The sequence below is a fragment of the Zingiber officinale genome, chromosome 5B (assembly GCF_018446385.1).
Source record: "Zingiber officinale cultivar Zhangliang chromosome 5B, Zo_v1.1, whole genome shotgun sequence".
In the NCBI taxonomy this organism is placed as follows: Eukaryota; Viridiplantae; Streptophyta; class Magnoliopsida; order Zingiberales; family Zingiberaceae; genus Zingiber; species Zingiber officinale.
The window spans coordinates 48,471,462-48,495,901 of NC_055995.1; positions in this window are offsets into that span (position 1 = coordinate 48,471,462).

Below are 24,440 nucleotides of genomic sequence, written 5' to 3' on the forward strand. Positions count from 1 at the left end.
ACAGTAAACTACGCCATTTTTCCAGAATTTCCTTGATTATGATTCGCTTTTCAACGATAAGAGAATGCTGGAGGCGCGCGACGAGGCGCCACCAACCCCTACATGATTTGATTCGTCGTGCCCATCATAAATGCCCATTTATGGTCATATGACACATGTCTTTTCTCATCTTCTTTGTAACACCAGCGTCTGCACGCTTCTATAATCAACGATGTCTGTTGAAAAAAGGTATTCTAATCTGACGGTTACTATATATTCTTTCAACCCTAAACCTTTCATCTTCTTGTCGACTTTGTCCCTTTTTCCTTACCTTAGCGTTTCTTCTTTGTTGCAATCTTTGATCAATTCTCGTGCTCACCGTCTTCCAGTGATCTTCTCTCTTAACTCTCAGTAAGTAACTTGTTGTTCTGTTAACCCTTACTTCTATCTATGGCTGAAGAAGCGGTTGCCCCCAAGTATGTTCAAATTTCATCCTCTTTCAACAAGGATGTTAGGCTTGCTATGTAACAGCCCGCCCCCTCCTGCTAGTGGAGACGGTGTTACTTTCTACATACATAACGTACGTACATGAATTTCTAAACAGCGGAAGTAAGAGTTCATTTTTTTTATCACAACTAATCATACTATCATGCTCAGTATAGTTACAAACTTAAAGAGTCATAATATCCATATCTTAACATAAGCATAAGTAAAGTGATCATGCAAGTCATCAACATAATATAAGCATAGTTCATATCAATCCTAAATCAACATAAGTAGGTCTTTCTTTCTTAGCCAAGCCACCACTACACACATCTCCTGGCCCTCCTGCTGCTCCTTTAGTTTATCCATCCTTTACCTTTATCTGTGGTACAAGGAAAATAATTATAAGCACACAAGGCTTAGTGAGATCCTTTCCCACTCACAAAAACCATATGTCATAACATAATCATTCAATATAATACAGATAGCATGGACATACAGAACATCTAAACCACATATTTTGTAAGAGTAATCATATCACATATCATAGCATACATGAACATCATATCATAACATGGATGTAAATGGAACTCATACCATAGCATAAATGGAAATCATATCATGGCATAAATGAAAATCATATCATAGCATAAAGGAAACATCATAGCATAAAGGAGCATCATAGCATGACATATGAAAGCATCAGGTCATATCATATCATATCATAAAAGGAAATAAGCATCATGACATATCCTATCATAGCATAAAGAACATCATATCATAGCATAAATGTAGGTATCATATCATATCATTTCATAACCATATATGCAAGATGTCCTTTAAAACATGGGTAATGTCATGTGCAAGATGCTTTTCAAAAACGTGCTTCATGTCATGGTGCAAGATGTCTTAAAAACAATATAATATAGTACTTGAAAATAATCTCAACATGAGGGGGCCCGGCTTAGTACCACATACATACATAATGCACGCATCCTAAGTAGACCCAAGGTAGCTAGTCTTGAATCTACTAGGAAACTAGGCCCGTAGCTCGACCTAGGGGCACGTAAGGAGCCCACCCTTTACTAGGCCCGTACTTCGACCTAGGGGTGCATAAGGAGCCCACCCTTTTGGTACAAGCCATACAAAGTAAAATAACATGTCATATAATCATAGCATATCATGTTCATGTCATTCATAGCATATCATGTACATGTCATCCATACCATATCATGTTCAAGTCATTCATAATTCATCATGTTCATGTCATTCATAACTTAACTTAGCATGAAGAGTGCTCTTAGTCCCACTTGATAGGGAAGCAACTCTTAGGCCTCTCACTTAGCATATCATAAAGAGTGCTCTTAGTCCCACTTGATAGGGAAGCAACTCTTAGGCCTTTACATTGTCATTTCATAAGCATACATACTTGAGCATATAGCACATCATAGGAGATCTTTTAAATGCACGATTCATAAGCATACATAAATGAGCATATATCATATCATGGGAACATAATCATGCATGACACATAAGTTAACATCTCCTAAATCATATCATGGCATGTGAAGCACATAAAGAGTCATAGTTGGGTCTCAATCATCAATCCCTCAGTGGTGGCCGAAACATGCAAGGGATCACCTAAGTTGCAAGCAATCAAATAAACATATGAAACCTAAACCAATTTCATAACATTTATCATAAGGAACATCATAAGCGTATTTAGTTTAGGTTCTAAACTTCCTAGGTCCACAATTTATGATGTGGCCGAAACATGCAAAGGTCTAAACCTAGGTTACAAGCAATCATATAAACATATGAACCCTAAACCAATTTCATAACATTTATCATAAGGAACATCATAAGCATATTTAATTTAGGTACTAAGTTTCCTAAGTCTAAACTCATGATGTGGCCGAAAGTCATGAAGAGTGGAATTAAATTCTAAACCAACCACAAGCATAAGAAGATCATGGTAACTTCATATCATATCATAGGGAAGAACATGAGCATGTTAGAGTTGAGTTTAAGCTTGCCTAGGCCTTCAAACCTATCTTGGCCGAAAGTTCAAACATGAAAACCTAGTTCTAAACAACATGAAATCATAAGTACATCAAGTTATCTCTTTGTCATATCATAAGGAAGAACATGAGCATGTTAGAGTTGAGTTTAAGCTTGCCTAGGCCTTCAAACCTATCTTGGCTGAAAGTTCAAACATGAAAACCTAGTTCTAAACAACATGAAATCATAAGTACATCAAGTTATCTTCTTATCATATCATAAGGAAGAACATGAGCATGTTAGAGTTGATTTTAAGCTTGCCTAGGCCTTCAAACCTATCTTGGCCGAAAGTTCAAACATGAAAACCTAGTTCTAAACAACATGAAATAATAAGTACATCAAGTTATCTTCTTATCATATCATAAGGAAGAACATGAGCATGTTAGAGTTGAGTTTAAGCTTGCCTAGGCCTTCAAACCTATCTTGGCCGAAACCTTAAGATGGAGTTTATCTAATTCCAAGCAAGAGACAAGCATGAACTCTAAGGAAATATTCATATCATATCATAAGAAAATCATAAGCATGTTAGTTTTGAGTTTAAACTTTCCTATACCTTTAAACTTGTGATGGCCGAAACCCTAAGGTGGGGTTTATCTAATTCCAAGCAACATACAAGTATGAAACACCAAGGAAATATGCATATCGTATCATAAGAAAATTCATAAGCAAGTTAGTTTTGAGTTTAAGCTTTCTTATGCTTTAAAACTTCTCATAGCCGATTCCTACCAGGACATCCCTAAGATTTTTTTTTTCTAACCATTCAAGTTTATAGAAAAAAAATCATAAACCACTTGTACCACAGGTGAGGGGATACTCACCTCCTTTTGCTTGGTCTTTTCTTAAGAGAAGGTACCCTTGTGGAGAAGAAGAAGAGAGCTCCTCCTTCTAGTATTCCTTTTTGCTCTTCTTGCTTGTAAGAAGTAGATCTTGGGGACTTCTTCTTGTGGTTTAGTTTTCTTAGGGAGAAAACTTAGTTGGATTTTGGAATTTGGGAGAGGGGAGGCTCTAGGTTTCGGCAATGGTGAGGAAGGAGGAAGAAGAAAGGAATAAAAATGGTACTCTCCTTTCTTATTTATTCTTAATGATAAAATAAAGAGAAAATGTCCCTATACATCCCCCTTGATTTCTCAAATCCCTCTCCTCATTAACTCCCATGAAAATAGAAGAAAGAAAGAAAGAAAAGAAAAGAACACAAGGAGAAGACAACTTGTCTTTTGCTTATTCTTTTCTTAATCAAGAGAAGAGGAGGTAAGCTACTTGGTTTTCTCTTGTTCCTTTACTTAACTATCTTCTCACTCTTAACTAACATTTCCATTATTTTCTATTCACATATTATTCATTACTCTAGTGGTTACCATACACCAACTTAATTCTATCATTTGTGGAAGGTTCAATCCTTGACCTCACCCCTTTCTTTCCATTTCTCTTTTTTTTTTCTTTTATTCTAAAATAAAAAATACTCATAGGTATAGCTTATCATTTCGTGGGTGTTACAGTACCCCATACCTCATAGAAAGTTCGTCCTCGAACTTAAAATAGCTCTGGATATTTCCGTTTCATATCGTCTTCTCGTTCCTAAGTGGCTTCTTCGAACCGTTGATTTTGCCACAGGACCTTTACTAAGGTCTCATAAGTTAGGTTCTCATAAGTTAGGTCTTCTTGCACTTGTACTGTCCGTGGTTCGATTACTTGATCCGTGCTCGGAATACATTTCTTTAGCATCGAAACGTGGAACACGTTGTGGATGGCTGACATCTCTTGAGGCAGCTCTATTCCGTAAGCCACCTTGCCAACTCTTTTCAGAACCTGATATGGTCCCACATAACGCGGACTGAATTTTCCCTTCTTTCCGAATCTCATCACTCCTTTCATAGGAGCTACTTTGAGGAATACCGAATCTCCGACACTGAATTCTAATGGCCTTCGTCGTTTATCGACATAATTCTTTTGTCAGCTTTGAGCAGTTTCTATTCTTTGGCGGATGTTCTGTATAGCACGGGTGGTGTTATCGATAAATTCTGTTTGGAATCCCATCTCTTTCTTTTCACCGCCTTCGTACCAACATATAGGGGATCTACATTTTCTCCCGTACAGAGCCTCGTAGGGTGTCATTCCAATAGTAGCCTGGTAACTATTGTTGTAGGCGAATTCCGCTAAGCATAGATATCGGCACCAGCTTCCTTTGAAGTCTAAGGCGTAAGCCCGTAACATGTCTTCTAGTACTTGGTTCACCCTTTCTGTTTGTCCATCGGTCTGAGGGTGGAAGGTTGTACTGAATAATAGCTTTGTGCCAAGAGCCTTCTGAACACATTCCCAAAAATGTGACACAAAGCGACCATCTCTGTCAGAAATGATGGTTTTAGGAATCCCATGTAATCTAATAATTTTCTTGACATATAATTGAGCCAGTTGCTCAATTGAATAAGTCATCTTGATTGCTAGAAAATGGGCGGATTTGGTTAATCTATCCACAATTACCCATATAGCGTCATAGCCGTTTGTTGTCTTAGGTAATCCTGAAATAAAGTCCATAGAGATATCTTCCCATTTCCATTCTGGAATTTGGACAGGCTACAGTAATCCTCCAGGCCTCTGGTGATCTGCTTTAACCCTCTGACAGGTCAGGCAGGAACTAACGTACTGAGCCACATCTCTTTTCATACCGGACCACCAGAATTTCTTTTTCAAATCTTGGTACATTTTGGTGGATCCCGGATGCATTGCGTAGGGTGTTGCGTGGGCTTCTCCTAGTATCTTTTTCCGCAACTCTGGGTCATCGGGAACACATAAGCGATCCTTGAGATATAATATCCCACTGTCAGCGATACGGAATCCGTCATTCTTTCCCTCTAACATTTCTTTCTTTATCCGCAGGATGCTCAAGTCACGAGTCTGCTTTTCCAATACATCATTGAACAACGTCGGTGCTATAGTCAGGGTAGAGAGTTGTCCGATCACATCTTCAGCCCCGTAGCACAGATTTTCCCTGGGTTCCCCAATGAACTCGAATATCGGTTCAACTTCAGGTCAGAAAACTACTTTTCTTTGACGGTACTTGATTGAAGCGCCGTACTTGCTCAGAAAATCCATGGCCAGTATAATGTCAAAATCCTGCATATCGAGTACTATCATATCGCAGTAGAGTTCTCTGTCTGCGATTCGGATAGGCACGACTCGCAGCATCTGATCGGATGACATCATTTCTCCCGAAGGCAGGGTCATCAAAAATTTACCATTTAAGACTTGTGGTGGCATCTCTAACTTCTTCATGAAAGGCGTGGAGACAAACGAGTGTGTCGCCCCAGGATCAAATAACACAGTAGCATACTGACTGAAAATAGGTAGCTGACCTGTGACAACTGTAGAAGCACTCGCCACGTCTTCCTTGGTGAGAGAGAAAACCCTGGCATTCGTCGTCTCTGGTGGGGCTTCTAATCTCCCTTGGCTAATTGGAGTCCCTTCTAGAGCCGCTTGCATCTGATGTAGCTGTGCGGGGGTACTCCTGTTCTGGTCATACTGCTGAGATGGTACCTGGAGCCGGGTAGGGCAGTCTCTGACCATATGTCCTTCCTGTCCACAATTGTAGCACTTTCTCGTACCCTGGCGGCATACTCCGGAATGTTGCTTTTCACAAGTGGTACACTGAGAGTACTTAGGTTGCTTATTTGCTGGATCACTTTTAGTGTTGTTCCATTGCTTTCTCTTTCCAGTGGAATTTCCTTTCCAGTTCGTCTTGGTACTCTGCGATTTCTGTCCTTCTGTCTGTGCCGGATTCTTTCCCTCATTCATCGCCTTCTGATAATGTTCGGTGATCAAGACACTGCTAACTAGCTCTTTCGTGGTTTGCGGTCTATTAATGTAACGCCCACCCTTCTTACCTAAGGGCGGCGCTACGTTCTTATACTACTTACGTACATGTTTTACTATAACAGCGGAAGAATAAAAATTTTAAAGAATTTAATTTATTAAGCATAATATCACATATTCTGATTTGTTCAAATGTGCATATATTGAACTTATAACTAAAAATATTAATTTGTCCGAATCGTCCAAGCTGAGCCACCACCACACACATCACTATCTGCTCCTCCTGCTGCTCCGTTGTTCATCCAGCTTTCTCTTTTATCTGCGGTACAAGGAAAGTAAGCTATGAGCACTCATGGCTCAGTAAGTTCCTTTCCTACTCACTAAGACCGAATTCATATCAATGCATATCAATATCATGCGAGGTATCATAAGCATACGACATACAAGGGTATCATATTCATATTCATTTCATAATATCACATGACATTATATCTAATCATCAGATAATTCAAGCACATATGTAGGCAATGCATCATGAATTTGAAAACTTATACTTATAAGTACTTGAAATTAATATCATCATCATTTGGGATCCCGGTTTGTACCACATACTTAATGCGTAGGTCCAAGGTAGCAAGTCTTGAGCCCTACCATGCATACATACTAGGCCCGAGTCTTACTCCATCGACCTAGGGCACTCAAAGGCCCATTACTGACGAGGCCCGAGTCTTACTCCATCGACCCCGGGGCGTTTACGGAGCCCACCCTTGGTACAAACCATAAAAATAACTTATCATGCATAACTATCATATCATGTCCTTAACAATCTTTCATGCATTTATTCTTTTTCATTTCTTTTCATTATGTATAGCATTTTCTATGCTATCACATATCATAACATAACTTCATTTCTTTTCATTATGTATAGCATTTTCTATGCTATCACATATCATAACATAACTTCATTTCTTTTCATTATGTATAGCATTTTCTATGCTATCACATATCATAACATAACTTCATTTCTTTTCATTATGTATAGCATTTTCTATGCTATAACACATCATGGCATATTTCATAATATAACTTCATTATGCATATCATTTCAGTAACTAAAGCAATCATGCATTCTAACTTATTATCATATCATTTTCATACAGCATGGCATAGACATATTTAATTTTTGTTCTAGGGTTTTTAGGGCATCTATCCCTTCATGGCCGAACACATAATGATTCATTTAGGTCATACAAACATGTATCACATTCACACATTATCAAGTTTTCATAAGAAGTACTTTTAACCCCTTAGGTTTCATTTCCAAGGCCTCTAGGTCCTTTAAACCTTACTTGGCCGAAATTCATAGAATATAAACTTCCTTTAAGTGGCCTAAAGCATGGGAAACCTAAGTAAATTTCATAGCAAGATTTACTAAGAACATCATACACAAAGTTGGATCATAAACAAGCTAGGACTCTTGTGATCTTACATGTCATAAATCATGTAACTAATTTTCTACATTCCAATTAAACATGAGAGCATTAATCATCTTTCATAACATAATATCACAGAGGTCATTGAGCATATTAGAATTTTGTTTAAGCTTCTCTAAACCATCACCTTACCATGGCCGAAATATTAAGAGTAAGGTTCATGAGTTTCTTTCAACATACAAGCATACAACTCTTAAGAACTTTATATCATATAAGCATAGTTATTTTAAATTCAAGGTCCTCCTAACCCTAAATTCTTTCTTGGCCGAAACATGAGAGTGGGGTTCTTTTGGTTCCAATCAACTTCCAAGCAAGAAAACCATAGGAAGGTCCCTAGCATTTCATAGAGGGAACCTTGCACTAGTTTGGTTAGACTATAATTTTCCTAACCTATTTACAATATTTTTGATTGAAATTCTAGGGTTACATACACCTCTGATCATGCATCATATATGTATAAAAACATAGGGGAAAACTTTCCTTCAAGGCATAGAAAAAGAATCCGAAAATCACATGAAAGCCTTGTACCGCAGGTGAGGGGAAGCTTACCTTCTTTGCTTAAGTTTCCTAGAGTTGAGGACTTGCTTGTGGACCTTTCTTCCTTGCTTGCTTTGCTCGGCACCAATGGAGGAAGAAGTGGCTAGGTCTTTTGGTGGAGAGGAGGAGGAAGAAGAGGAGGCTTCTTCCTCTTGTATTGCTCGGCAACAAAAAGAAAGAAAGAAGGGGGAGAGTTGTTGCTCTCGGCAACAAGAGGAAAGAGGGAGGGAGAGTGCTCGGCACAAATGGAGGAGAGGAGGAGAGTGAGTTGAGGATGAAGCCCCCCCCTCCATGCCTATTTATACTAAAGTGAGGGGAGGAAAACTTGACTTGATTCATCCTCCTCATTTACTTCTCCTCTTTATGAGAAAGAATATGCTAGAGAAATGCTTCTTGAATTTCTCTCTTTTCTTTCTCTTAATTTCTCTCCTTTCTTTCCTTTAATTATAATTCCCATCTCTCCTCTTACAATATTCACTCCTATCACACTTGGTTAACACATGCATGCATCCACAAGAGAACCAAGGATCAAATCCTTCTCCTAACATATTTTTGTACAAAATAATTCATGTATATGCATTATGCATAAATATTTCATACATGCATATATAATATCTCATATTTCTTTTGTTTACATTAATTCCTTGCATTATAAATCATGTATAGAACTTTATATTCTCAACTTTATTTTCTTTCATAAAGTTTTTAATCATCTAAATCCTTCCCATCGTAACATTCAACGTAGACTATCTACACATTCTTTTCATTACATTCGTACTCTCATTGCCCTTACTTTATCTAGGCTTTCTAGGGGTGTTACAATTAACTCCGCCGGCCACATTCAAAGCTATCTCAGGTCGGAGCATCTTCAACATTAGTCTGACTCGTTCTCTTTCCGTGTTGACCAACTCTGGACATAGGCGTGCAAGGCGGTTGAAGCGCTTCACTGCTTCGTTGACAGATAAGTCACCTTGCCGGAACTTGGTGAACTCGTCGTAATGTTGATTCGTCACTCGCATATGGAAATACTCCTCCAAGAACTCTGCTTCAAAGTCTGCCCAATTCATCAGGTTGACTTGTCTTTTGGTCTTAACTCTTTCCCACCACATTCTTGCGTCTCCGGAAAAACAAAATGACACGCACTTGATCTTTTCTGGTACGGGCCAATCCAGCATTTCTACAATACTTTCCACTGTCTTGAACCAGGCCTGAGCGTCCCATGGCTCGCAAGTACCTGAGAAGTTCTCCGGCTTCAGCCTTAGCCACTGTATTAAATAGGTCTCCTGTCGGACCACTGGGCCAGGGGCTACCGGTGGTACTGGTGCAACTATTGGTATGACGGGCACTACATTCTGATTTACTGGCGGGGTGGTAGGGTTTCCTTGCTGATTCATCAGGGCAGTGATCACTTGTTGTTGTTCCGTGATCTGACGTTGGAGGTCTGTAACCACTTGGGTCAGATCTGGTGGATTCACTGTCTCCTCGGTCCTGTTCCCCCGTCTTCTAGTAGCCATGTTTATCTTCATAAATGACGACAAGGCTAGCATAAGTCATTATTGTTCCTAACCAGGCTAACATAAGGTGATTATCATTCCTAATAAGTCCTAGCATACGTTATCCTATCCTACCATCATGCATCCCTAGACTAAAACTGTGAATCATAAAAAAAAAATATAGACATGCATACTAGATTAAAAACACTACTTATCATGCATAAAAGAAATAAGGCAAGCATAGAAATTCTTACTTGGAGCGGCAGAGTAGAGGCTTGATGTGTGGGTAGCGGGAAGGCTAACCTTGCTCTGATACCAACCTGTAACAGACCGCCCCCTCCTGCTAGTGGAGGCGGTGTTACTTTCTACATACATAACGTACGTACATGAATTTCTAAACAACGGAAGTAAGAGTTCATTTTTTTTTATCACAACTAATCATACTATCATGCTCAGCATAGTTACAAACTTAAAGAGTCATAATATCCATATCTTAACATAAGCATAAGTAAAGTGATCATGCAAGTTATCAACATAATATAAGCATAGTTCATATCAATCCTAAATCAACATAAACAGGTCTTTCTTTCTTAGCCAAGCCACCACTACACACATCTCCTGCCCCTCCTGCTGCTCCTTTAGTTTATCCATCCTTTACCTTTATCTGTGGTACAAGGAAAAGTAACTATAAGCACACAAGGTTTAGTGAGATCCTTTCCTACTCACAAAAATCATATGTCATAACATAATCATTCAATATAATACAGATAGCATGGACATACAGAACATCTAAACCACATATTTTGTAAGAGTAATCATATCACATATCATAGCATACATGAACATCATATCATAACATGGATGTAAATGGAACTCATACCATAGCATAAATGGAAATCATATCATGGCATAAATGAAAATCATATCATAGCATAAAGGAGCATCATAGCATGACATATGAAAGCATCAGGTCATATCATATAATATCATAAAAGGAAATAAGCATAATGACATATCCTATCATAGCATAAATGTAGGCATCATATCATATCATTTCATAACCATACATGCAAGATGTCCTTTAAAACATGGGTAATGTCATTTGCATAATACTTTTCAAAAACGTGCTTCATGTCATGGTGCAAGATGTCTTAAAAATAATATAATATAGTACTTGAAAATAATCTCAACATGAGGGGGCCCGGCTTAGTACCACATACATACATAATGCGGCATCCTAAGTAGACCCAAGGTAGCTAGTCTTGAACCTACTAGGAAACTAGGCCCGTAGCTCGACCTAGGGGCACGTAAGGAGCCCACCCTTTACTAGGCCCGTACTTCGACCTAGGGGTGCATAAGGAGTCCACCCTTTTGGTACAAGCCATACAAAGTAAAATAACATGTCATATAATCATAGCATATCATGTTCATGTCATTCATAGCATATCATGTACATGTCATCCATAGCATATCATGTTCAAGTCATTCATAATTCATCATGTTCATGTCATTCATAACTTAACTTAGCATGAAGAGTGCTCTTAGTCCCACTTGATAGGGAAGCAACTCTTAGGCCTCTCACTTAGCATATCATAAAGAGTGCTCTTAGTCCCACTTGATAGGGAAGCAACTCTTAGGTCTTTACATTGTCATTTCATAAGCATACATACTTGAGCATATAGCACATCATAGGAGATCTTTTAAATGCATGATTCATAAGCATACATAAATGAGCATATATCATATCATGGGAACATAATCATGCATGACACATAAGTTAACATCTCCTAAATCATATCATGGCATGTGAAGCACATAAAGAGTCATAGTTGGGTCTCAATCATCAATCCCTCATTGGTGGTCGAAACATGCAAGGGATCACCTAAGTTGCAAGCAATCATATAAACATATGAACCCTAAACCAATTTCATAACATTTATCATAAGGAACATCATAAGCGTATTTAGTTTAGGTTCTAAACTTCCTAGGTCCACAATTTATGATGTGGCTGAAACATGCAAAGGTCTAAACCTAGGTTACAAGCAATCATATAAACATATGAACCCTAAACCAATTTCATAACATTTATCATAAGGAACATCATAAGCATATTTAATTTAGGTACTAAGTTTCCTAAGTCTAAACTCATGATGTGGCCGAAAGTCATGAAGAGTGGAATTAAATTCTAAACCAACCACAAGCATAAGAAGATCATGGTAACTTCATATCATATCATAGGGAAGAACATGAGCATGTTTGAGTTGAGTTTAAGCTTGCCTAGGCCTTCAAACCTATCTTGGCCGAAAGTTCAAACATGAAAACCTAGTTCTAAACAACATGAAATCATAAGTACATCAAGTTATCTTCTTGTCATATCATAAGGAAGAACATGAGCATGTTAGAGTTGAGTTTAAGCTTGCCTAGGCCTTCAAACCTATCTTGGCTGAAAGTTCAAACATGAAAACCTAGTTCTAAACAACATGAAATCATAAGTACATCAAGTTATCTTCTTATCATATCATAAGGAAGAACATGAGCATGTTAGAGTTGAGTTTAAGCTTGCCTAGGCCTTCAAACCTATCTTGGCTGAAAGTTCAAACATGAAAACCTAGTTCTAAACAACATGAAATCATAAGTACATCAAGTTATCTTCTTATCATATCATAAGGAAGAACATGAGCATGTTAGAGTCGAGTTTAAGCTTGCCTAGGCCTTCAAACCTATCTTGGCCGAAAGTTCAAACATTAAAACCTAATTCTATACAACATGAAATCATAAGTACATCAAGTTATCTTCTTATCATATCATAAGGAAGAACATGAGCATGTTAGAGTTGAGTTTAAGCTTGCCTAGGCCTTTAAACCTATCTTGGCCGAAACCTTAAGATGGTGTTTATCTAATTCCAAGCAACATACAAGCATGAACTCTAAGGAAATATTCATATCATATCATAAGAAAATCATAAGCATGTTAGTTTTGAGTTGAAACTTTCCTATACCTTTAAACTTGTGATGGCCGAAACCCTAAGGTGGGGTTTATCTAATTCCAAGCAACATACAAGTATGAAACACCAAGGAAATATGCATATCGTATCATAAGAAAATTCATAAGCAAGTTAGTTTTGAGTTTAAGCTTTCCTATGCTTTAAAACTTCTCATAGCCGAATCCTACCAGGACATCCCTAAGGTTTTTTTTTCTAACCATTCAAGTTTATAGAAAAAAACCATAAACCACTTGTACCACATGTGAGGGGATACTCACCTCTTTTTGCTTGGTCTTTTCTTAAGAGAAGGTACCCTTGTGGAGAAGAAGAAGAGAGCTCCTCCTTCTAGTATTCCTTTTTGCTCTTCTTGCTTGTAAGAAGTAGATCTTGGGGACTTCTTCTTGTGGTTTAGTTTTCTTAGGGAGAAAACTTAGTTGGATTTTGGAATTTAGGAGAGGGGAGGCTCTAGGTTTCGGCAATGGTGAGGAAGGAGGAAGAAGAAAGGAATAAAAATGGTACTCTCCTTTCTTATTTATCCTTAATGATAAAATAAAGAGAAAATGTCCCTATACATCCCCCTTGATTTCTCAAATCCCTCTCCTCATTAACTCCCATGAAAATAGAAGAAAGAAAGAAAGAAAAGAAAAGAACACAAGGAGAAGGCAACTTGTCTTTTGCTTATTCTTTTCTTAATCAAGAGAAGAGGAGGTAAGGTACTTGGTTTTCTCTTGTTCCTTTACTTAACTATCTTCTCACTCTTAACTAACATTTCCATTCTTTTCTATTCACATATTATTCATTTTATGCACCAACTTAATTCTATCATTTGTGGAAGGTTCAAGGTTCAATCCTTGACCTCACCCCTTTCTTTCCATTTCTCTTTTTTTTTTATTTTATTCTAAAAGAAAAAAATACTCATAGGTATAGCTTATCATTTCGTGGGTGTTACATGCTATTCGCAGGCAATACGAAATCCCTAGAGAATATGGCATCATAATCCCTAAACCAGATGAGCATCCCCACCATCCTCCTGCTAACTGCGTAACTTTCTTCAAGGATCAATTAATAGGTGGTCTAAGGTTTCCCATTCCCCCTTTTCTAATCGATATAAGCCGATACTTTGACATTCCTCTTCAATAATTTGTGCCTAATGCCTTTCGTTATTTGTGTGACACTTATATGTTGTTTCGTATATTCGACATGTTGGTTAGTCCTAGGAAAACGTACCGGTTCCACTGTACAAAATTTTTTGTACAAGTGTCGAACCTTTTCTTAAATAACCTATTGTGTTCTTTAGAAGTTAAATTAGGAATCGCAGACGGAACTGTAGGACCGTTGGGCCGGCTAGAAGGGGGGGTTGAATAGCCTTGCAAGAATCAAAACGCAAACACCCTTCTCGAACTCTTAAACTAACACTTGCATAAAATAAGAGAAATAAATAAAAGCAGAAAAGTAAAAGGCACACCGAGATTTACTTGGTTACAACCGGGAAGGTTGTTAATCCAAGAAAGCGTAGCACTAGTATCTACTTCAGGCGGAGAAGCCTTTTTACAGCAATGAAGCGCACAACAGAAGCTTAAAATAGAAAAGCGTACAAGTGTAGAAGAAATGCTTGAGTTCTCAAAATTGATTTGAAGCTTCTGGACCAAGGCTATATTTATAGCCTTGGTCGGGGCGCCTGGAAGGGTTCCGGGCGCCCTGTGGGGATAAATTTTATCCCCCAACATTCAGATCGAGTTTTGACTCGATCTGGTGAAAATACTGGGTAAGGGCGCCCGGAAGGGTTCCGGGCGCCCCGGGCTGCTCCGGGCGCCCCGGACTGTTCCGGGCGCCCCGGAGCCCAAAGTCAACCAACGTTGACTTTTTCATCCGGGGACCACTACTCCGGTTTGGTTCGGCTCGGTCTGGGTCTTCTACTCCGGATCCGCTTGCTTGGGTGATTTCTGCTATCCGGAAAAGGGCTCACCCGAACCCAACTTCCGGTCTTCTCGAGCGTGCTTCCCTCCGGCTTCTCGTCCCTCGGAATTGCTGCGTGTTTCCTTCTCGTCCGCCAGTGTACTCATCCGCAGTCTTCGTCCCTCGGTCGTCGACCTTCTCGCTAGCTGCGTCTCTTGCTCCCTGAGCAATCTTTCGCACCGGCTTTCGTCCCTCGGAACCACCGCGCGCTTCCTTCTCGTCCGCCGGTGTACTCTTCCGCAGCACCTCGTCCCTCGGACTGCCGTCCTTCTCGCTAGCTGCATCATCCGCTCGATTACCTGTGTTCCTAAGCTCCTGCACACTTAGACACAAGGTTAGATACACACAGGACCTAACTTAACTTGTTGTTGACACCAAAACAACCTTGGGGTTCCAACAATCTCCCCCTTTTTGGTGTGATCAACCCAAGTTAAGCTAGGGTCAAAAAATAGATATAAAAATTAAGACTAACTTAATTTTCAATTTAGTGCAAAAGGATAGAAACATAAATTTGCAATTTTCAATTTTCTACAATTTTCTACCTCCCCCTAGACTATACTTTTTCTTCTCCCCCTTTGATCACAAAAAAAATGGGGTTCTAAGAAAAACAATCTAAGGGTTTAGAAAAGAATATTTTAAAAAAAATCTAAGTTTTTAAGGAGTTCAGAAAATTTTTCTAAGTAATTTTGCTAAGATTTCTAGTTTTAGAAAAAAATTTATCTTATTAAAAAAGTGATTTTTGAGAATTTTTCTAAAAAGAATTTAAGTAAGAGTTTCTGGAATAAATTTTTAAACTTTGAGAATTTTCTTAAGTAAGAATTTAACTTAGGCAAAAAGTATTTTTCTAAGTATAAAAATTTTGAATAAAAATGTTTAAAAAAACTTTGAATGCATTAATTAATTCTAATTTTAATGTTTAGACAGAAAGTTAATTAAACATTTATTTCAATATTTTGGCTTCCAGGTCGTGGCGAGGCACTAGGCCTTCTTGGTTATTGGAGCAACAACCACTTCTTTAGACAAAGCCTTATAGAGAAACTTATTGTTTAATTTTCTCACTGAAAAGTGCTAATTTTAATTTTAAAACTTAGACTAAGCAAGATTTAGGAACCCAATAAAGGTTCCAGCCTACTGGATTGATTAAAAATTTCTTAGGGACATATTTTTTAGTGATATTCTTAATTTGTCCCGGGTGATATCTATAATACCAATTTAAAATTTTAAACTTTCGAGAATTAGATGAGCATGCATGGTTTTTCAAATTATCTACTTGAATTTTCAACTCATTATTTTCATGTTTCAATTTTTCATTTTTCAATTTTGATTTATCTAATTCTTCTAGAGGGCAAGACTTATCTAAAATTATTTTTAAATTTTTTATTTCTTTTTCTAATTTACAGCAGTCTTTAGTTAATAACTTAACAAATTTATAAAGTTTATCGGGAGGAAGAGAACGTACCTGACTTACCTTATCGAGTTCGTTTTCCGTGTCTCCCCCTGAACTGCTGCTTTCTTCTGACGAAGCTCCCCCTTCATCGATGCTCTCGATGCTCATTTCGGAAGAGCTTGACTCGGAGTCGTCGTCTTGATGACTTGCCATTAGAGCAAGTCCGGAGAATGCCTCGACTTCCGACTCCGACGACGTATCGTCCCACGTCGCCTTTAGGGCTTTTCGCTTTTGGATAGGTTTCTTACCCTTTTCCTTGTTCTTGTTCTTCAGCTTGGGGCAATTGTCCTTGACGTGCCCTTCTTCGTCGCAATGGTAGCAGCGGATCGTCCTTTTCTTCTTCTCCTGCGGATGGTTAGTAGATCTGGATTTACAAAGTTTCTTGAATCTTCTTACCATCATTACCATTTCCTCGTCGTCGAGAGAAGATTTTGACTCAGGTTCATCTCTCGAAGTTTTGAGGGTGACGTTGTTCTTGGGCTCCTTCATTCCTGCACATCTTGACTCATGCACTTCAAATGTTGAAAAAAATTCTTCTAATGAAATTTTTTCTAAGTCCTTAGAAATGTAAAAAGCATCTACTAGTGATGCCCATTTTGAATTTCTTGGAAATGAATTTAAGGCGTACCTGAGCGAATCTCGGTTACTTACATTTTCTCCGAGATTCGTGAGTCCGATGATGATTTCTTTTATTCTGAAGTGCAGATGTGCGACTGTCTCATCTTCCCCAAGTCGCAGGCTGGTGAGCTGATTGCGAAGCAGATCTCGTCTAGCGAGTTTGGCTTCGGACGTACCTTCGTGCAGCTCGAGGAACTTCTCCCAAAGTTCCTTTGCGGAGTTGTATTTACCGATCCTGTTGACTTCTTGAGGCGGAAGAACGCTTAGCAGATGGTACTCTGCTTTGCCGTTAGCCACGAAGTTAGCCTGCTCCTTTTTTGTCCATTTATCTATTTCCTTGTCCTCTGGAGCTTCAAAGCCAAATTTCATTGTTAAAAATAGTTCAATATCTGTTGTAAGAAATACCTGCATCAGTTTTTTCCACGTAGCGAAGTCCCCTTCGTATTTCGGCGGGTGGATGCTTGGTCCGGCCATGACGTTGCTTCGTTCGGCGGTTAGTCCTCCTGAAGCGCCTCGGCTCTGATACCACTTGTAGGACCGTTGGGCCGGCTAGAAGGGGGGGTTGAATAGCCCTGCAAGAATCAAAACACAAACACCCTTCTCGAACTCTTAAACTAACACTTGCATAAAATAAGAGAAATAAATAAAAGCAGAAAAGTAAAAGGCACACCGAGATTTACTTAGTTACAACCGGGAAGGTTGTTAATCCAAGAAAGCGTAGCACTAGTATCTACTTCAGGCGGAGAAGCCTTTTACAGCAATGAAGCGCACAACAGAAGCTTAAAACAGAAAAGCATACAAGTGTAGAAGAAATGCTTGAGTTCTCAATATTGATTTGAAGCTTCTGGACCAAGGCTATATTTATAGCCTTGGTCGGGGCGCCTGGAAGGGTTCCAGGCGCCTGGGGGGGGGGGGATAAATTTTATCCCCCAACGTTCAGATCGAGTTTTGACTCGATCTGGTGAAAATACTGGGTCCGGGCGCCCGGAAGGGTTCCGGGCGCCCTGGGCTACTCCGGGCGCCCCGGGCTGCTCCGAGCGCCCCAGATTATTCCGGGCGCCCCGGATCCTAAAGTTAACCAACGTTGACTTTTTCATCCAGGGACCACTGCTCCGGTTTGGTTTGGCTCGGTCCGGGTCTTCTACTCCGGATCCGCTTGCTTGGGTGATTTCTGCTATCCGGAAAAGGGCTCACCCGAACCTAACTTCCGGTCTTCTCGAGCGTGCTTCCCTCCGGCTTCTCGTCCCTCGGAATTGCCGCGTGTTTCCTTCTCGTCCGCCAGCGTACTCATCCGTAGTCTTCGTCCCTCGGTCGTCGACCTTCTCGCTAGCTGCATCTCTTGCTCCCCGAGCAATCTTCCGCTCCGGCTTTCGTCCCTCGGAACCACCGCGCGCTTCCTTCTCGTCTGCCGGTGTACTCTTCCGCAGCACCTCGTCCCTCGGACTGCCGTCCTTCTCGCTAGCTGTGTCTTCCGCTCGATTACCTGTGTTCCTAAGCTCCTGCACACTTAGACACAAGGTTAGATACACACAGGACCTAACTTAACTTGTTGTTCACACCAAAACAACCTTGGGGTTCCAACAGGAACTTAACATCATTGATTCTAAATTTAACTTATCTGTTCTTAATGGTTAAGATTTGAATTGCAAGCGGAACTTAACACTATTGATTCAAATCCACCTATGTTATTAATTTCATTAAATATTAATTTCCAAAATTGGCTTCCAGGACTGCATGGCAAGGCACATGGCCTTCTTGGATATGGGAGCAACCACCACCGCCTAGACAAAGCCTTTTAAGGAAAGCTAATATTTAATTTCCTTAAATGACTCTAGGTTAACCAAAAAGAATAATCGAATCACAAATTCGAAAAAGAAGAAAACACAAACTCGAAAAATAAATTCGATAAACTACATCTAATTACCTCTTGTATTTAGAATTCTTATAAAGAAAATAACTAGTATGATGCGGAAGAAAACTACTAGTTATACCTTCTCTTTGTAAGCTAACGAACTCAAGATCTTCTGCCATATTCTTCGCCTCGGCTTGGACGTCGTGTGGGAGACAATCCTCCAAGATGAACACCACCCAAAAGCTTCTTCCTCTTCTTCTAAAATCTGGCCACCACCACCACCACGGAGAAGAGAGCAAAAGGGAAAAAAAAAGGGAGAGAGAGGGCCGACCACTTGAGGTTCTCCAAGCAAGAGAATAAGAATTGTTGTCTCTCATGAAGCCTCCCCACTCCTTCTTTTATATTAGTTGCCCAAGGCAAATAAGGGAAGAATTTTTACAAAAATTAAAATCTTCCTTTAACTTTTCCTTTTCCCTTTTATTTTTCCTTTTCTTTCCTCTTGATTGAATCAATCACCAAATTAATTAGATGATGATTTTTTTTTATAATTGGCTGGCCCCTTGCTTGGGCTCCAAGCAAGGTGGCTGACCACCACATCAATTTACAAGAAGAAATCCTCTTATAAAATTTACAAGCTCTCTTTCCTAAAGTAGGAGTTAAAAAAGGAAAGTTCTAAAAATTAAAACCATGTTTTAAAATTTAAAACTTCTCTTATAAAATTTCCTTTTTTTAACATGATGATAAAAAATTTAAATTTTAAAACTTATCCTCCTTTTTTCTTAAACCATGAGGATGGTTAAAAAGGGAAAGTTTTAAAACTTTTAAAACTCTCTATTAAAACATGTGGCCTAATTCAAATAAGGAAACTTTTAAAAATTAAAATCTCTCTTTTAAAACTTATAGTTTTCTACAAAGAGAAGATTTTAAAAATTCAAAACAACCCTCCCTTTTTGAATTATTGTGGGCGACCCCTTCATGCTTGGTCACCAAGCAAAGGGCCGACCCCTATAGAAGAGGATGTGGCCGACCCTTGCTTGGTCACCAAGCATTGGACCAACCCCATTCTTGGACACCAAGAAGAGCCTTACATTTGGATGGACTTGAGGCTATAATGAGGCTACGATAGGGACCTAGAGGAGAAATTGGTTTTGGCCTTCCGATGAGCTTGAGTATCCCGTCTTCGCCCCGAACACACAACTCAAGTTCATCGATAATAACTCATTCCACTAGAGAGTTATTACCGCACTACCGCACAAATCCCAAATTACATTATGGGCTCCTTCTTATCATGAGTGTGTTAGTCTCCCTGTGTTTAAGATAACGAATGCCCACTAATTAAGTTACTGACAACTTTCTTAATTAATATATAGCTCCAAGAGTAGTACCACTCAACTTCATTGTCATGTCGGACTAAGTCCACCTGCAGGGTTTAACATGACAAATCTTATGAGCTCCTCATGGGGGCATTCTCAACCTAGATAACTAGGATACAGATTTATTCTATAATCAATAACACACACTATAAGTAATATCATTTCCCAACTTATCAGGCATATTGATTTATCAAGTTAAATCTCACCCTTTGATAAGTCAAAGAAATAAATATTAAATATATGTGCTTGTTATTATATTAGGATTAAGAGCACACACTTCCATAATAACTAAGGTCTAGTTCTTTTATTAAGTCAGTACAAAAAGAACTTACCTAAATGATCCTACTCAATACACTTAGAGTGTATCAGTGTAATTTATTAATCAAGGTAAACTAATACTTAATTACACTACGACTATTCTGATGTTTTATAAAGAACTGACAACATGACCTTCTGAGTGTGACACCACACTCCATGTTATCTATTATATAAATTAATTGAATAATTACATTTAACAAATAAATGCAGATATTGACCAATGTGATTCTTTTATTTCAAAAATAAATGTTTACAAAAGCTAGGCTTAGTATACACTCCAACAATCTCCCACTTATACTAAAAGACTAAGCTGCCATATCTGTTGCCATACATCTGATTCCTATCCCCTCCATATGCCGATCAAAAGTTTTTGCCGGAAGGGCCTTAGTGAAAGGATCTGCCAGGTTATCTACTGATGCAATATTGGCGATGACAACTTCTCCTCGCTTGACGATGTCTTGTATCAGGTGGTACTTGCGCTCTATATGTTTACTTGCTTTATGGGCTTGTGGTTCCTTCGAGTTTGTAACTGTACCGCTATTATCACAATATATTGTGATGATCTTGGGCAAACCAGGAATCACATCTAAGTCCATTAGAAAGTTCCTGAGCCATACAACTTCTTTGGTTGCCTCAGAGGCTGCCACATACTCAGCTTCCATGGTTGAGTCCGAGACGTATTTCTGCTTAACACTCCTCCATGCAATGGCTCCACCTCCTAGAGTAAACACATAGCCTGATGTAGACTTACTATTATCCCTATCTGATTGGAAGTCCGAATCCGTGTAACCCACAGGGAGCAAATCGTCTGCTTGGTAGACTAGCATATAATCTCTAGTCCTTCTCAGGTACTTTAATATATGCTTCATAGCAGTCCAATGTCCTTGTCCAGGGTTACTCTGATATCTGCTAACCATGCCCACGGCAAAATAGATATCAGGTCTCGTACACAGCATTGCATACATAAGGCTTCCTACAGCCGAAGCATAAGGAACTGCCTTCATGTCCTCTATCTCCTTTGATGTCTTCGGAGGCTACTCCATGCCTAAAGGGTAATAAACCTTTCTTGGAGTTTTGCATGCTAAAACGAGCAAGGATTATATCTATATATAAAGCTTGGGATAGACACAACATTCTTTTCTTGCGATCCCTTATAACTTTGATCCCAAGAATGTGTTCACATTCTCCTAAGTCCTTCATATCAAATTGTTTGGACAACCATACCCTTACGTCCGATAATACCTTGACATTGTTGCCAATTAACAAAATATCATCTACGTATAGTACAAGAAATACCACCACGTTTTCGTTACACTTCTTGTATACACAAGACTCATCCGGACACTGAATAAATCCATATGGTTGGATTACTTCATTAAACCGGATGTTCCAAGATCTTGAAGCTTGCTTCAGTCCTTAATTGGACCATTTGAGCTTGCACACTAGATGCTCTTTGTCCTTTTCAATGAACCCTTCTGGTTGCTTCATATGGATGTTTTCTTCAAGACTTCCGTTAAGGAATGCTGTCTTGACATCCATTTGCCAAATCTCATAATCCATATGAGCGGTAATGGATAAGAGTATCCGGATAGACTTAAGAATGGATACCGGTGAAAAAGTCTCCTCATAATCGATTCCCTCTTTCTGAGTATACCCTTTCGCAACAAGCCTTGCTTTGAAGGTTTCTACCTTCCCGTCTGTCCCCCTTTTCCTTTTATAGATCCACTTGCATCCAACGGCTTTTACACCATCAGGTGGTTCTACGAGCTCCCAGACCTTATTAGAATACATAGACTCTATTTCAGAATTCATTGCCTTTTGCTAAGATACTGCATCTATATCTTGGAGTGCTTCGTCATATGTCTGGGGATCAGGTTCATGTTTACCTAGGATCAAATCCGAAGACTCTCCCAAAAACATGAATCTCTCAGGTTGCCTTACAACCCTCCCACTACGACGAGGCACTGTCTTTGGTTGTGTATCATGTGTGACACGTGTTGTAGTTTCTTGTGGTACTTCATCTTGTACTGTTGGTATTAAAGTAGACGTGTCCTCTCTTATTTCTTCTAGAACTATTTCACTCATGGGCTTATAGTTCATTATATAATATTCTTCTAAACATCGAGCATTGGTGCTAACAATGATCTTCTGATTTTTAGGATTATAAAATAAACCACCTTTCGTTCCCTTAGGATATCCCACAAACAGACAAACTTCTGTACGTGATTCCAACTTGTCAGTATCTCCCTTCAGCACATGTGCTGGACTACCTCATATCCGGATATGATTCAGACTAGGCTTACGCCCATTCCATAATTCCATGGGAGTAGAAGGAACTGTTTTAGAAGGTACCGTATTCAGAATGTACACTGCTATTTTCAGGGCATATCCCCAAAATGAATTTGGTAATTCTGAATAACCATCATCGATCTAACCATTTCCATAAGAGTCCTATTCCTTCATTCTGCCACACCATTCTGTTGGGGTATACCAGGTGCAGAGAATTAGGATTGAATCCCGACTTCTGATAAGTAATTCCTAAACTCTCCAAAGAGGTATTCACCACCACGATCAGACCGTAGTGTCTTGAAACTTTTACCTAGACGTTTCTCCACATCAGCCTTGTACTCTTTGAACTTATCAAAGCACTCAGACTTGCGGCGCATTAGGTAATGTATCCATATCTTGAATAATCGTCTATAAAAGAGACAAAATATTCAAAACCACCTCTAGACTGGATAGATATAGGACCACACAAATTAGAATGAACCAATTCTAACGCTTCTTTGGCTCTATACCCCTTGGCCTTAAAAGGTCTCTTGGTCATTTTACCTTCCAAGCAGGATTCACATGTTGGAAAGTTTTCCAACTCTAATGAACCCAAGAGTCTATCGGCTACAAGCCTTTGAATCCTACTTAAGTTAATATGACCAAGCCTTAGATACCAAAGATACGTTTGGTTCATTTCCGAAGGTTCTTTTCTCTTATTAGAGTTAGAAGATGTGTTATTAATTTCCATATTTTACTTTGTGGGAGAAATTGGATTTAAAGTGTATAAATTGTCAATCAATGCACCAGAACAGATAATCACCTTATTTCTCTTTATAACCACATTATTACTAAAGGAAACTGAATATCCATCCAAATACAGTTTAGAAACTGAAATTAAATTCTTTTTAAAACTGGGTACATTAAGACAATTTCTTAAAACCAAATTTCTATTCCTATCAAAAGATAAGTAGACGTCTCCCACTGCAACATCCCCCACCTTAGTAGCATTGCCCATGTAGACGGTTATCTCTCCTTCAAATAGTCGTCGAGTTTCTTGGAACCCCTGCAAAGAATTGCAGACATGATCAGTGGCTCCCGTATCTACACACCAGGTGCTGGTAGATAACACCGCTAAACATGTTTCAACTACTAGAGCATGAGATATATCTTTATTGTTCTGATTCCTACGAGGACAGTCCGCCTTCCAATGTCCTGATTACTTGCAGATAAAGCACTTACCTTTCGGCTTCTTCATTCTAGCTTTTTGTCCTGTACCTTGAGGTTTATTCACCTTCTTTACTGAAAAGACATATTTCTTCTTCTTCTTACCTTTCGACTTAGAAGTAGAACCATTTTCAGCATAGTGAATTTGAGAATTGTGACGAAATATTCCTTCTGCTGCCTATAGTTCTGTCAGAAGTTCCGCCAACGTATACTCTCTTTTGTTTATGTTATAGTTCAGGCGGAACTACTCAAAACTTCTAGGTAGCGTTTGGAGAATTATATCGACCTGAGTTTCTCCATTAATTTCTCCTCCAAGGACTTGTATTTCATTTAGATAAGCCATCATTTTGAGGATATGATCCCTTACGGGTGTCCCCTCAGACATGGTGGCTGTCATTAGCTTTCTCATTGCCTCTTGTCTAGCAGTCCGACTCTAATGCCCAAAGAGTTCTTTGAAATTGTTCATTGTATCATAAGCTGTTGGTAAATCTTGATGCTGATGTTGCAATACATTTGACATTGAAGCCAAAATGTAACACCGCGCT